This window comes from Cetorhinus maximus, chromosome 12, assembly GCF_964194155.1.
Source record: "Cetorhinus maximus chromosome 12, sCetMax3.hap1.1, whole genome shotgun sequence".
Classification (NCBI taxonomy): domain Eukaryota; kingdom Metazoa; phylum Chordata; class Chondrichthyes; order Lamniformes; family Cetorhinidae; genus Cetorhinus; species Cetorhinus maximus.
Genome location: NC_135890.1, coordinates 107,644,936 through 107,659,728, shown reverse-complemented (window position 1 = coordinate 107,659,728; position 14,793 = coordinate 107,644,936). Strand labels below are relative to the sequence as shown.

Here is a 14,793-nt window from a genome sequence, read left to right as displayed (position 1 = left end):
AGTTTTCTGTGTATTCTGAGTTAGCTAATTACAGCTGGAGCTTCAGTTGGGAGTGCTACAGTTGGTTTTAGCATCCCAGGCTAAAGATGAGGAAAGTCAGGCTGTGTTGCCGTTCCTGATGACTAGCTAATGACTGCTGTTGGAAAACTTTCAAGTGTGGGGATGGAAAGAATTACACTTTGCTGTAGTGGTTACTTGGCATGAGTGTTGGCAGTTTCTTTCATCAAGAAGTGTCACTAGGGGAGGTAGATGAGTGCTGCCAGTGACCATGGAATTGTACCCCAATAAGTCTCTACCTTCAGAAGAAGAGAAGAATAGAGGGAAGCTTTTTTTCAAATAAAATACATACTTATGCATCTTAGTTCCAAACCTTGCAACTATAAGTTTTCTCAAAACATTGAATGTGACCTACATTGACCTGTCCATAAGATGTGGTAGAGTGTGCTGAAAGCTGAGAATTTCCTTCTCAATTGCTACACTTAAAGCAGAATAGTAAAGTGTTATCAGTTGTGAAGAATGGTGAGGTAAATGTATCATGTTGTACTCAATGACAGCAATCACTGTGATTCATATATTACTGCTGTGTTCAGCAAGGGACAATAAGAAATGGAGAAGAGAAGTCTTTTTCAGGCTTCAAGTAAAGTAGAACAGGTGTCAGGCAGGAGGATTCTATAGAACTGCACACAGTTACAAGTTGGGTCATCACTTGTACCCACACCAAATCTTCCAAACCCAAAAGTGTTGGAATTCCTAGCCAATTTGCTTCACAGGGAGGAAATTCTTGATCTCCCACCATAACTTTGGTTGAAACACCAGAGAAACAATATTAACAACCAATTACACCATTTCTTGGGGATTCCTGATGGTCTGCCACATTTACAGTAAAAGATCAAGAAAAATTCTCAAATTCCACTCCTAATAAATTTTTTCACTGTCTTTCTGGCTCTATTCCTGAATTATGTGCTTTTTCCCTTTCCACATTACTATCCTATTGATTTGATGGAAGTTGCAGATCAGCTCTTAGCAACTTGTTGACAGACACCACTACTAAGATAGTGATGTTTATGAACTGGCAGCAAGAAAATACTTCCAGTGCATATTGAAAAATACAAAGGTTTACAACTCATTTCTCAAGGTAATACATTGAAGGTTAGTGCTTGAGGTGGGAGACTGGTGTGTTGTAGAACAAGCAAATTTGCTGATTTTGATGGCTTGGGAGTCCTGCACTTTGCTGCTGCTGTTTAACACCCAGAGCATCTTGACTAGTGCAGGACAACTAAAAGATGTCTCAACAATCCTGCAATGCTGTTTAGAAATGTTTGAGAACTACCAGGTGCGATCATGCAAATTATTTTGGAAAATACATCAATAAATCCCCTATCAGACCGGATCATTAGTTAATATTAAATTATATAAGTGAGCAGGGTATTTTGGTTGAGAGTCTTTTCAAGTTTCTGTTATAAAGAAGGAAGAGTACATTGATTTGAAGAAATATATTTTCTTCAAAAGATAAAGAACTGCAAATACTTCAAAATGGAAATAAAAACACAAAGCACTGACTGTGCAGCAGTCAATGCCTCAAAGAGTTCTGACAAAGGCGACATCCAAAACATTAATACGTAATAAAAACAGAAAATGCTGGAAACAGGTCTGGCAACATCTGTGGAAAGAGAAACAGAGTTAACGTTTCAGATCAATGACCTTTCATCAGAATTCAAAACATTAATCTCTAAATTTGTATGAAACATATTTTGTGCTTTCCCAAAGAGACAGATGGAGAAAATTTATGATGTCCACTGTAGCCATAATAACTGATGTTAGAAATGTATATGCTTGAAGATACAACAAGCATTTTATGTTGTTACTCAGTCACTTAGGTTGTTATACACTGATGCTTTTTAGAACATGAGTATATTTCCCTCGGTTTGCCAATGCTGCCATGAAAGTGGGGGTATGTACAAAGTGCTTTATACTCAAAGTAACTTTTTCAATTACATTACATTAACAAAAAGAGAAAATTATACCCTGTGGTATGCTCATTATTCATGGCATTTAACTAACCAGAGAACAACATCACATCATAACTAAATAAATATACTCGTACACATCACATATCTAGTTAAGATTTCTGGTGCACCGTTGCAGTGGGTTCACATCTCTAGCACTATTAATACAAGCACAAACTGCACAGGCTCTTCATTTAAAATTACTTGAAAACTGTTCAGTGTGTTACTCCCTGCCAAGGATATTGTGTGTGTGTGTGTTTTTGAATAGTCTATGCAGGGCAAACTGACCACATGCATAATTACTGTATTAGTATAGCACTTAGTGACACATTTCAAGAAAAAGTGCAATGTTTCTAAATGTAACCTGTATGAAGAAAACTGCCACTCGTGCATGTGTGTATCTGTATATATTATTCTAGTGTTCACTTATTAAAGTTAGCATTAAACTTGCCACAATTTTTTAAAATTAGTTTTAACAATTGTTTTTGGAAATGTGGATTCTCTATCCTCCTTGTACTCGAGATGGTGAAATTCTTGGCTCAGAAACCAGTTGTTATATACAGACTTTGGGGTTGGGAGGAAGAGCTGTTAGCTTTGACCAACTTCATCTCATCTGACATCTGCTAACCATCCTGCAGTAATGAGCACAATTTAATGTAGGCGACAGGGGTCCCGCCCACTGGCAAGAGCTCTGCATCACCTGTTTTCAGGAAGGCCCGCCGCATTAAGTGCCTCTTGGGCATTTGTCTGGGCAGCAGTAAACCTTCCCTGGGACCAAGGACCCTGGAGCTGGGGCGCCTGCACACTGAGAGTTGCCAGCTTATCAGAGGCTGACAGCTTTTCATTGCTCGCCACCACCACTGGTGGAGCGGAGGCTGCTGTTGGTAATGCACCCATCTGAGGCCCAGGATCACTGAGGGACCCAGGCCACAGGTGGGTGTTGGCAGGAGGGGGATCACAGGTTGGGGGGTCATGGGGGAGGGGGGAAAGGAGGCAGGCAACAAGGGCAGCCAGGTGGCTCTGAGCGGCCTTTCTCTTTCTGCCACCCTCACCACCCCACCACCTTCCCAAGGCCGGCTCCCTCGATTTGGGGACCCCCCCCCACCCACAGAAGGCCACGAGCAACCCAGACAAGGTTTGTTTTTCAGGCTTCCCACATGACAAGTTCCCCAGCAGCGCTGGGTGAATACAAGCAATTGTGGGATGAGGCCGTTAAGTGGGCAGAGGCAGGAAGGTGGCGGAGACCCCACCTGCCACCCTCATACCTGATTAAATGCTCCCTTGCCACCAAACTTGCCAAAGTCGAGGGTATTAAATTCTGCCCAATAGTTTCATCCATTACTCTATCACAACGTACTTTTACAGGCACATGGCTCTCCTGTAAGCATTTTAGATCCAAATTGCCTAGAGTTCTGTGGATTTTGTAACCCACCATCAGAGCAAATTGCATCTATTTTAGCATGCTAAGAGGACATTGTGATACAACCACACAAGAGGACAGCCCAGCTGCTTCTCACTTTCAGGATGCTGCTAATTAAAATAGTATTTAAATTGATGTATGACACCCGCCTGCAGGGTTCAATCCTTAGGGAAATTAAGAAAGTTGGCTTAGAAAGGCATGAAAACCATAGACTTCACCTATCACCTATTTTATAGAAGGTGAGTGACACGCATGGGACTGAATTTTTCCAGCCCCAGGATGGTGGGCTTGATGGTAGAAGAAAATATGGGGGAGCTGTGTGGGGATGGCTCCCAGAAACATTCCCACCACCAGGGAACTTTGCCAGGGACAGGTTGGAAATCAGTCCTGTTGCTACTCCACCAAGGCAGGCAGCCAATCACACTTGTTCAGGCCCCAATTAGGGGTGGTTTTGCAACCTTGCCAGCATTTTGCTGCTGGTGGAGTGGCCCCTCATCTTGTGCAGAGGTTGCCAGCACAATGGAAATGGCTTCCCTGTGGCAGGCTGGGATTCATTGTAGCCAGAGCCCCATTGAAGTGGCAGTGAGCATTAAAGGCCGCAATGGCGGACACATCCAAACCAGCAGATGGTTTTGCCCTCTATCCCTATACACCTGCCACGCTAGATTTTGTTTACTTCTGCACTGTTGTAGAGCCCAGCGAGGTGCCCTTGCAGTCACCGACCTACCTCAGCAGGGTGCTGCTGTCACAAGGTCCCAAATTTTACTCTAAAAATGTCTTTAATGTTTGGCTTAACTCCGGCTGAAAGCCACCTCTTTTAAGGGAGTTTTTGACAGGCTGCTTTGAAGTAAAAGTAGTAATGCTAGAAAAATACAAGTTGATTGACATCTCAAAAACAGAACTGAGAAAATTTTGGGTGTATTTTTCAACGGTTCAGATGTGACCATTCTGTTTTTTGTTTTTTTCAGATGCTAACTGGTCCGTTGTGCATTTTCTGTTTGTATTTCAGATTTATAAATCTTATAGTTCTTCATTTTTCCTCTCCTAGTTTAAAAATAGTTTTGTAGCTGCTATATTAGTTTTTGGGAACTTTTGCAATTCAGCAAGAACTTGGACCCTACAATTTCTTTTATAATTGCACCAGATGCATAACCTTGCTAATGCCTTTTCAGTGGTAGCCATGTGCATTTAACATCTAGACAGTGACACCTACATTCTGTTGATGGTGCTGAACAGGTTAGAAGAGGAGCCTGGTACCAACCCTGGGATTAAATAGAAATTTGGAAATTTAGAATATAAGTTTTGAAGGTTACTCTGTCATTGGTGTCAGATGAGTTTTGGCTGATTGTTCAATTACATCTGTGCCACTGTTAATGACACTGATGCAATTTAAAGGTACTCCTTTTTGAAACCATGGATTTTAGCTCATCGGTACATGGAGGATAGTCATTGATGTAAGGAGGAAGACGACCTTGTCAGAAGTCACTAACGTATCTGAAGTGCGTGAAGGAGAAAGTGTTCTAGGCCCTGACTTTCTGGAAGCAGCATGTAAATTCATGGCGCAGAGTTGCATATTCACAAACTGGCTGCAAATTTACACACTGTGTTCTGAAAAAAGGGTACAATACCTGCTCTACTGCATGACTAATTTTAGAACTTGTTCCAATAGTTCTTCATTAGTTTGTTTTTTAAAAAACCCTAAGGGTTTTTGAAATGTACAAGAAACATTTGCACTGCCCCATTACTACATAATTACTTTCAGTGTACCCTGATATTCAATGTTCTTGGATCATGGACCCATTCCATTTTGTAATGCTGGTTAACATTTGCTTGAAAGTTGTTCACTAACCTAATGTTCTCAGAAATTGTTTAGCTGCTGAAATGTCTAACTTACAGGCAAGCCTGTATACTGACTACACTAATCTCACCCATTCACTTCAGGCAGGGATTTAGTTAGTCATTCTACTCCTGTAACTTTTAAGGTAATAATAATATCCCATTATTTCTGGCTGCCCCAACATACAATACAAACTGAACAAATGAAAAAGTAATACAAAAGCAATGAAACTTTATTTAATGAATATAGGTTATAGGAAATTTTCTTTGGAACTGCATCAGTGGTGTGTTTGGCCATCCCTGACAAACCACCAACAGGAAGATAATTTTGATTTTTTTTTTGTTACTTTTAAATACCTCTTGCTCATCAATGCGAGGAAATGCTAGAGTTGGAGGTGGTCATATTCCATTTTTTTGCAACTGGTCCAAACCTTATCACATGAAGTATAACATGGGTTAGATACTGATACATTATTACCCACTGCATTCTCCCATATTGAATCAGTGCTTATGATCCGGACAAACAAATTTATATGAAGATTCAATTTCAGACCATTTCTGTTCACTTACTTATGATAGTTGGTCATCAGTGACAAAACCCAGGCTTGCACTACTTCAGAAGAGCTGATTTACTAAATGATGGTGATAAGCTCAATTTAAGGCCTCACTTGTGTCCCTGCAGTGCACATGCAGACATAATGACACAAACACACATTGCTTTAGACAAAACTTGAAGTCAGGTTCCTATGTAATTTGTGGAGCAGGTGCACATAACTCTTTCCTCTTTTTTGAGTTTTCCTTAACTTAAATGTAAATTATGTTAGCTTTTTTTATTTTAAAGAGTTCACAACATGACTGTATTCCTGCTTGCACTACGTTGAGCTATGTGTCCAATAGGCCTGGCTTTACCTTCAGTGTTGTGTATTATGTCTTTTTCAGCCCTTTACACCATTGTAATACAGTCAATATATTTCAGTATGCATTTTGTAACTTGTCTATTTTACACAGTATATACAGATATACGCTAAAACACAAAATAAAATTATATTTACAAACAAAATTGTCTTGGTTTTGCTGAATTACCATTTCAAGTTGTTTCATTTTCCTTCATCTTTAGATGCCTTTGTTAATGTTCCTCCATAGCTGACCTCTCCTAACTACCTACTTTAATGATACAAACATTAGGGGAAAAAAACCTTGCAGTTAAATAACACCTTATATCCTTGGGCCAATTCTAATGTATTTTATGAATTGTTTTTGAAAACATGTCACTTATAGAGGCAAACACAGCAGCCAGTTTGCACACAATAAGTTTCCATAAGCAGCAGCTAAATGAGCTGATAGCCTTTTTTAATGACAGTGGTCAAAAGGAAAAAGTTGCCAGGACACCAGGAACCCATCCTGCTACTCAAACAATGTCAATGTCATCTTTTACATCCAGTTTAATGTTTCATTCTCTTGAGATTGTAACAGCCTCGGAATACTAGATTATATTCTCAAATCTGCAGTGGATATTGAACCCACAACATTCTGACTCAGGAGTCCTACTACCTGTGCTAAGATGGCACCTGTCTTGGAATTATGGTCTTGATATGTGACCTACCATTATGTGTACAAATCATCCTTTTTTTATTTCAAGAGTGCAACAATAATTTACACATTTCACCCTTCCTCCCCACCAGACCCTATTTGAATCCCTTCATTCTGGTCTCTAACTGCAAATACATCTATGTCAATTATGCTGATAAGACCCAAACCTGAAAATGGTTCAGGCTTCCTAATGCTAGGTTAAAGCCAATGGTGTGGCTCTTCCACCAGCTTCATACCCACAACTGCAAAATCAAAACCATCTTGATATCTTACATGACTAAAACGGCACAACTCTCCAGTTCTCCTTACCTTTTCTATGGCCTTCAACGCTGGTGACACTCTATTCTTCCCATCTCTCCTCTCTGTGAACCATCTTCTTGGCACCACTCTGTCTTAATCCTGTTTTCCCAGCAAAGTGATGGTTTCTCCTCCTCTGCCCACCTTCATCACTGCCATGTCAAAATTACATCCTCATTCCCCTCCTTTTCCTGCCCTTCAGCAGCAATATTGGGCAGAAGATTGCCCTCATTGGCCAGGCCAGGCCCGGGAGCAGTCGCAAAGCCAACTGCTGCCCACAATCGGGCCCCAACCGCAATTTCACGCTGGCTGGCCAATTAATGTTAATTGGCCAACCAGATGAAATGTGCACTGCAGCACTCAGCGCTGCCGGGGTGGGGGCTGAAGGAGCATGAGCGCTGAAGTTTGCGACTGAGCACAGTAAAAGCTCCCTGCCTCAGGGAACTGAAGATTTTTAACCATAAAAATAAAGATATTTAAAATCATGAGAACATGTGCCCTCATGACTCTGTCACATGAGCAGGGACATGTTAAATAGGAGTGTAAAAGTTTTTTTTAAATCACTGGTCAAAGCCCCATCCTGCCCATTGATGAGGTTTTGCCAAAAATGCAAAGGTTGCTTGGCCTTTTCATCCGCTGCCAAACAAACGGTTGGTTGGGCAGCGAAAAATTCTACTCAATTAATTGATTAAAGGCTTTAGTAGGTCACTTAATTATCGGCAGGCACACTGCTGACTCCCGCGCATGCCCATTGACCAAAATATCACGCAAATGCGCGATGATGTCGGGACACTCGCCTGACATCGCGTGTCATTTTACGCTTGTTCGGTTCAGGCACGTGCCCGCCCGATGAGAGAAAACTTTTGCCCATCATCTGTAAAATGAGATCAAATTTCACTTTAATACCGATGACCAAAAGCTTCACCTTGACATAACTATTGACTCCACAGTTGACCTTCAACTCCATAACCATCACTTTGTTATCTGACTGTCTGATGGTCAGTCCTGGAGGAACCAAAATTATGTTCAGCTCAACACTAGCAAGACACCAATCACTCTTCCCATTCCTTCATCCCAACCTGAAAATCATAAGTACTGGAAGTAAAAGTACTGTGGGTTCTGAGGTTCAGGTACAGGAAAAACTAGTGCTCTGAACAAATAACAAAGAAAAGTAAAGCACAGGAACAGGCCCTTCGGCCCTCCAAGCCTGTGCCAATCACATTGCCCGTCAACTAAAACATTTTGCACTTCCGGGGTCCGTATCCCTCTATTCCCGTCCTATTCATATATTTGTCAAGCTGCCTCTTAAACACCACTATCGTACCTGCTTCCACCACCTCCTCTGGCAGCGAATTCCAGACATTCACTACCCTCTGCATAAAAAACTTGCCCCTCACATCTCCTTTATAGTTTTCTCCTCTCACCTTAAATCTATGTCCCCTAGTAATTGACTCTTCCACCCTGGGAAAAAGCTTCTGACTATCTACTCTGTCCATGCCACTCATAATTTTGTAAACTTCTATCAAGTCGCCCCTCAATCTCCGTCGCTCTAGTGAGAACAATCCGAGTTTCTCCAACCTCTCATAGCTAATAACCTCCAGACCAGGCAGCATCCTGGTAACCTCCTCTGCACCCTCTCCAAACCTCCATATCCTTCTGGTAATGTGGTGACCAGAATTGCACGCAATATCCCAAGTGTGGCCTAACCAAGGTTCTATACAGCTGTAGCGTGACTTCCCAGCTTTTATACTCAATATCCCTGCCAATGAAGGCAAGCATGCCATATGTCTTCCTGACTACCTTATCCACCTGCGTTGCCACTTTCAGTGACCTGTGGACCTATACACCCAGATCCCTCTGCCCGTCAAATTCACAATTTACCCAAGAGAATTCAGAGGAGCAGGTTCCAGAAATGTTTAGAGATTTTGTATGTGAAGGGAAAGTCTTTCCATGTGTACAGGGTGGAATAGGTAAAAATGTTAAAAATTTAAGAGATACAGGGCCTAGTCAATCCTTAATGTTGTGGGTTAGTGACATTTGTTGTCCAGAGGGAGTATTGTAGGAACAGGTGATAATAAGTGCAGTTCATGGAGATGCTAAAGCTATAGCATCCTGAAAGGTAAATTTAAAGAGTAAGTAGAAAACAGACGAAATTACTGTTGGGGTGGTGGAAAAATTGACCATTGCAGGAGTTCAATTTATTCTGGGCAATGATATAGCTGGATCACAAATGTGGGTGATGCCTATGGTATTTGAGCAGCCTGTAGAGGTGTCTTCAACAGAAGTGTTACAGAGAGAGCATCCTGGATTGTTTCCAGATTGTGTGATAATGAGATCACAGGCTCATAGGTTGAAACAGGAAGGACAGGCAGTTCAAAGGCAGGAAGAAGTTGTTGAAATCCAATTAGCTGACATTGTGTTTGATAACATTGTTCAGGAAGAAAGACTAAAGAACAATTCAGCCGAAGTGCTTAACTCAAGGAGGTTAGTGGAGCTGCAGAAAAAAAGATTTGCAAATGCAACATTTGTATCAGACAGCTTACTCAGAAACAGAGGCAACATGTATTCCAGAATGTTATTACCTTAAGGGTAATATTTTAATGAGAAAATGGAGGCCGTAGCATGTTTCAGCAAATGAAAGCTGGATGGGGTACATCAGATTGTTATCCCATTAGGGTAGAGATTCTGAGGATAGCTCATGAAATTCCAATGGGGGGACATTTAGGAATCAGAAAGACACAGATGAAGATACAAAAACACTTTTATTGGCCTGGATTGCATAGGGATGTTACACATGTTAGGTGATAGGGAAACCACAAGCAGTGATTAAGCCAGCACCTTTAGTTCCAATTCCAGCATTTGAAGAGCCTTCTACTAGGGTCATGATTGATTGTGTAGGACCCCTCCCTAAGACTAAAAGTGGAAATCAGTATTTACTGACAATAATGGATGTGTCTACCAGATTTCCTGAAGCAATACCTTTGAGAAACATTACAACAAAGAAAATTATGGAAGAGTTAACTAATTTTTTTTTTTACAAGATATGGGTCAGAGTTTTCCGGTTGGCGTGCAGGGGCGGGCCCGACACACCGCATTGTAAAATGACATGCGATGATGTCGGGTGTGCATCCCGACGTCATCACGCCCCATTCGCGATATTTCGTTCGGCTGAAATGTAAACGGCCTATTAAGGCCATTAAGAAATTAATTAAAGCATTTAAGAATGCTGCCCATCCAAACTTAAGGTTGGCAGGCAGGCAAAAAGCCCAAGCAGCCTTTGCGTTTTTCAGGAAACCTCATCCATGGGCAGGATGAGGTTTCCTGAGCCTTGTATTAAATAAATAAATACATTTTCACAAATTTAAAAACATGTCCCAACTCATGTGACACAGTCACATGAGGGGACATGTTTAAATAAAATTTTAAGTCATTTATTCAATCCTTTTAATATCCATTCAGCTCCGTGCCTCAGGGAGATTGCTGCGCTCTTTCGCGCACTTGCTGGGCAGGCCTTAATTGGCCCACCTGCGTAAAATGGTGGCGCATAGCCGATCGCGGGCGGCGATCAGTTCCGTGCCCATTCCTGCCCAGCCCGCATGCCATAGGAAAAATCCTGACAATCGGATCAGGATTCAAATTTTACGTCACAGCTGTTTAAGGAAGCAATGAACAGTTTGGGGATAAAACAATTTAAGAAGTCAACAGCTTAGCATCCTAAGTCACAAGGGGCTTTGGAAAGATGGCAACAAACTTCAAAAACTATGATGAGAGGGTACAGTCAGGATTATCCACAGGATTGTGATGGAGGAATTCCATTCTTGTTATTTGCTATTATGGACGCTCCTAATGCATTGACTGGTTTTAGTCCTTTCAAACTAGTCTATGGTCATGAGGTAAGGGGACCACTGAAATTGATTTATGAAAAATTGGTAGGTCAAAATTCAGAAACTACTGTCCTGGATTATGTATCAACCTTCAGAGAGAGGTTAGACAGAGCATGTGAGTTGGCTAGGGAACTTTTAAAGATATCACAGCAAGTGATGAAAGTGAAGGCAGATAAGAAAGCTAAAGCTTGCAGTTTTATTGCTTGAGAGAAAGTGCTAGATCTGTTACTGGTACTGAGTGACTCATTAAAGGCAAGGTTTAGTGGGCCTTACAGGATTGAAAAGAATCTGAGTAAAGTAAATTATTTAATAAATACTCCTGATAGAAGAAAGAAGCAGAGGGTGTGTCAAGTAAATATGCTTAAAAGTAATTTGACAGGGAAGAGGACCAAAAGGAGGTGTTAGTAGTAGTAGATAAAGAGAAAGAAGTAGAAATGCGGGATTCTGAAATTTATTTTCCTTTAATCAAATTGGATAGTGATGGGGTACTTGAAAATTTAAATGTAATATTGAGTTACCTTCCAGACAAGTGTCAAAGTGATTTTGAAAAGCTATTGCAGGCACACAAAGCTATTTGTTGGGGAGGACGGATTTAGCTATGTATGATGTGTCTGTAGAAATTGAATCTTCAGTAAGACAACATCCTTATAGATTAAATCCGGCAAAGTTATCACAAGTACAGCCCGCCTGCCATCGGAAAAATCCAGGCCAGTGTATTTATTTTTCCCAAAGATTACTGGTAAAACTTTGTGCTATGAGAGGGCTTTATTATCAGGGAGATAAAATCCAAAGACATAGTGAAACATTAGATATTTGCATTCATAGAGGAATATATGTATGAAGGAGAGAAGACTGTTTATAGGTGAAGGCATTTTTAAGATCTTACAAGTTTGTGAAAAGCCTTCAATATCTATGCCTCAAGCTGCTGTCCTCAAAGGACTGAAGTTAAGAAAAACCACTTGGAATTCGACTTGTTCAGGGAATCATGTTTCTTTACCTGGGTCTTTTAAAGTCTTTTAAATGTATCTTACTGTTGCCTTAACGAAAGTGTAACTGGGAGTTAGATTGATTAGGGGATTTGAAAGTTTTCATAGTAGTAATTTGTAGATCTATATATTTAAAATAATTTTTCTTAACCTATAAGACTTGGTGGTCTTATTACTACTGAATTCAAGGCACGCATTTCAAAATTTATACAAATTGAAAATTAGTTGTGACAGTTATTTTAAGTTTCCCTCTGGGATTTGAGCAGCTCAGCATTTATCATCGGCTGTGTCAAAACAGCCAGCATATGCAAATTGGGATCCTGTGCTCCTTCTGGCTCCACAACATACTACAGCCCACTGTTGGTCATTTGGATGCCTGCCTGCCCCCACTTCCCCCCTCCCAATTTTTACCAATCACTTTCAGTTCAACTCTCTCCCCGGGATGCTGATTTCTTGCCCCAGCATTGTGAGCTACCTGCTATCGCTTATTAAGTGTTGATCGGTTTGTCTGAATTATGCTGATGAAAGCCAAACCTGAAAATGGTTTGGGCCTTCTGACAGTAGCTTCAGCCGCATGGTGCAACACTCCTTGGCTATTTCATGCCAGTCCTGAGCAGGTTAGAAATTGACACCATGGGCATAGGTGGAGGCTGTGTAATGTCCTGGGCCAGTTTATGACTTACTGAAAATGAATGATTTAATATTCAGACCACCTGAACAATCTATGCTTTTTAAAGAAAATTGGAGATCTTTCCCATTGTTGGTAAGGCTGCCATTTTGGAATTTAGACCTCAAACACCATTCAGCATAATAATAACTATATAATGTTATTTGTAAAATGATATAACTTGTAGAAGTTTTTAACAGTTGATTCTCTATTGAGTGTTTTAACAAGTTGTATTGTTCAGGAGGTTTCAGACTCCAACTTGCAGGAAAGACTCAATTAGTGTACAATAGAACCAAATTATTCCCAGTGGTATAGTGGCTAAGTGTGCCACCTGGTGTGCTACAGAGCAACACATAACTACTGGATCTCAGATTCAATTCTTAATCAGCTGATTAAACTGTGTTCCTCAAGTAAGAAAGGGACAAGATCAGAAAAGGATTTCTGCCCATGATCCAGTGACCTTTGCTAAAAGGTATATCATGTGGATGTCAAGTACAGATAGGATGGAGCTCAAATTAGATGTGCCAAATGTCAAATAAATTGTTAGTACTCAATGTCCAGGTTTACCATAACCAAGGCTTGTGGAACAATATCAGCATGAATTAGCACCATTAGTGCAGAAGGGGAGAAAATTGGGAAAAAATGAAAATTATGTTTTCTCTTCACAGATATACATGCCAGTGCAGTAAAATAAATTTTTCATAGTAAGAAACTTGCTGTCAAAGAAATTAAAACAGTACATAAACCTGAAAAAGTAACAACTCCCAGACTTTATTAAGAGTCTTAAACCTCACCACTTCCCCTCTGTGATAAAGTGAAATAATGATTTCTGACCAAGAATACCTACCCAAAATCTTAAACCGTGTTTTCTCTTTTCAGTTCCAGACAAACATTTCCAATATTTTCTATTTTTATTTAATATTTTCAAAATTCGCAGTTTTTAAAATAGATATCATCTTGACCCCAGAATGCATTACAGCAGATACCTATTCTGCTGCATTTTCTAATTGGTGCTATAAATAGTATTACCATGCTCTACGTATGCAAATTTAATATTATAAGTCCATTTAACAATGCGCATAAAAAACATAAACAGCTGCAGATGTGCCAGTTGAACACCTTTGTTTAGTTCACTTTTCATTTCTAGCTTGAAACAGTTATTTTTGTCCAAGTGGGCTAATGTCCTGCTTTTTTGGGGTTCTGTGGTGTTCCAACATAAACATTTGAACTATTCATGGTGAAATTAAGGTCACACTATTACTGCCCATACGTGTTTGAACTCTGTATGTCAACCTTGGTGAGCTCCTCGGTTTAGGTGAGTGAAACATTGACTCCTCTAAAGCCTCAATGCACTAAAATGTAAAATATTTATTCTGGTCGTTTAGTGCCCCTTAGTGGTGACTATTTGCAAAGCACCACCGCAATTCAATACAGCAGTGGTGGTTCTCAAACTTTTATGTCTGTGGACCACTTAGGTGAGCTAAAAAAAAAGTGCCACTGACCACCTACCAGTCCTCCTCCACCTGCTCTCACTTGCCACCACAAAATGCTCATCAGAACTAATGGGAAGAATGGCACTGATGAGGCACCAACGAGGTGATGTTTGATTCTAAGTTTGAGAGCTTCAGTCTCATGTTGGGCTCCACATTCAATTGGTTCTTTTTCTTGGTTTTCAGCCCCACAAGTGTTGAAAATCGGATCTCTCAACCCACTCCACCCTCTGTTGGGGCCTGCACTACTGCACTCCCCCCAAGTGGAGCACCAAGTCCTGGAAATTCATGTCCCAGGTTATACCATGAGCTTCTGGAAAAGTGAGGCTGGGACCTCGTCTGAGCAATGTGTCTGCATATTACTTGTAACCTTCCACAACATCGAGCTGGATTCTGAAGGCTGAAACCTGTTAAGGTCCAGCCTGTCAGTGCCATCCTAACTCTTGGACCTTTTCTCTTACCTCCAGGTTCTTTTCAGCAGCAAGAACCTCCTGAAGAAGATACCTCTGAGGAGGCCAATTCTCCTGAGAATGAACAATCAGGTGCTCCTTCTCACCCAGCCACCAGCATAGACATTGGCATTTCATGTGGGTTAGATGGCGAGATAAAGTGGTCTG

At 40.8% G+C, this 14,793-nt stretch overlaps 1 long non-coding RNA gene across 1 annotated transcript in view; it reads left to right on the top strand.

Moving 5' to 3' along the window:
- The window catches only part of LOC144687829 (uncharacterized), a 701,476-nt gene extending 695,154 nt beyond the window's left edge, over window positions 1-6,322 (top strand). Inside the window, exon 2 of the long non-coding RNA XR_013578217.1 lies at window positions 1,649-6,322. This is a non-coding gene — a long non-coding RNA (uncharacterized LOC144687829). The remainder of the gene's footprint in view (window positions 1-1,648) is intronic.
- Window positions 6,323-14,793: the final 8,471 nt, after the last annotated feature.